The sequence below is a fragment of the Hylaeus anthracinus genome, unplaced genomic scaffold, assembly GCF_026225885.1.
Source record: "Hylaeus anthracinus isolate JK02 unplaced genomic scaffold, UHH_iyHylAnth1.0_haploid 0, whole genome shotgun sequence".
NCBI classification, from domain to species: domain Eukaryota; kingdom Metazoa; phylum Arthropoda; class Insecta; order Hymenoptera; family Colletidae; genus Hylaeus; species Hylaeus anthracinus.
The window spans coordinates 19,990,504-19,991,779 of record NW_026533254.1 but is presented as its reverse complement, the minus strand read 5'-3'; the positions used below and the strand labels follow the sequence as shown (position 1 = coordinate 19,991,779).

The 1,276-nt window shown below is 37.4% G+C and overlaps 1 protein-coding gene across 2 annotated transcripts in view; it reads left to right on the top strand.

Moving 5' to 3' along the window:
* The window catches only part of LOC128886470 (sorting nexin-27), a 14,114-nt gene that overhangs the window by 5,765 nt on the left and 7,073 nt on the right, over window positions 1-1,276 (top strand). The window lies entirely within an intron of this gene.

Below are 1,276 nucleotides of genomic sequence, written 5' to 3'. Positions count from 1 at the left end.
CTATTGAGGTGCAAACGAAACGAAGAGCGGCACAAACGGCTACAAGCGACTCTAAAGAATAGGGAAAAAACAGATTTCAAAAATCTCAATGTCGGGTGCTGGCCACTTTTTTTATTTTTTTTTTATCTATTAATTGATGAAACTATAAACGAAACCATTGTTACTACAATCAACTAACAAACGAAATACTATCATTTTCTATAAAGAAAAATTAATTTTTGAAAATTCGGGTGCCAGGTTCACGTACCTATTCGTACACGTCTCGTTTAAAGTGCAGTTCGATAAGTAATATATCCACGTATATTCGTGCGTTAAGTATCACGTCGAGTTTCTCGTTAAGATTGTACAATTCGACCGTTTCCGTTACTTTCTGTTTTTATTGTCATTGTTGTTTCGTAGATCGAGCAATCCTGTTTACGCCCGAAGATGCCGGTACAGGATGACGATAAGAAGATTACCGTTGCTCGCGATTCAACCGGGCGTTGATATTACTCGGAGAAAAGAATACAAAGTAGACGACACGCGAGAGTGTCACAAAGCCGACTATTTTCTGCCGCGAACAATCGATCCCGACGCTCCGAGATGCTAACGTTCATTCAGCGAATTTATTACGATCCGTCGGCGTCGGCTAAGCTTTCTCTTCAATTACGTTCGCGACTACTTATGCCGATTAACCTTTTGACCGCGAACAGCGTACACAATATGCGCCCGCGAGCAGCAAGCTCACAGACAGCTTGTCTGATCATAGAAAGTCAACACGTGTATGTGTATTGGAATTCGGTAACGAAACCTAGTTCGGAACCTCTGATCTTCTAATTTTCATCGATGACGTCCGATTATCTCGCTATCTTGACGAAACAGTTTTTAGCTAGACTCCGTGTACTTTCTTAACTTCTTTTTTTTTTATAATCAATGATATTTTAATCAATGATATTTAGATATAGTCCAAGGAACATTTACTGGTTAATGTAATTTGTGAAATGGAAAAAAAAATGCGAAAAGTGGGTAAAAGTATAGGAGCAATAAGTATTTGGACGATTCTTACGACGAACCATTTACGGTAGAGTTTGTAACGTAAACACATTAGTTTATTGCTCCGTGCGAATTATAAGACATCAAATTTCTAGTAAAGTACTTTTAAAAAAGGCTCTAATAGAGGAATGGAAGAAGATCCCACTTCGAATAACTAATAATTTAGTTAATTTAAAATTGGAAGTACTTTTTAGTGTGCAATAATATTAATTGTGATCTGAAACGATGGCATTTATTCTGAGGA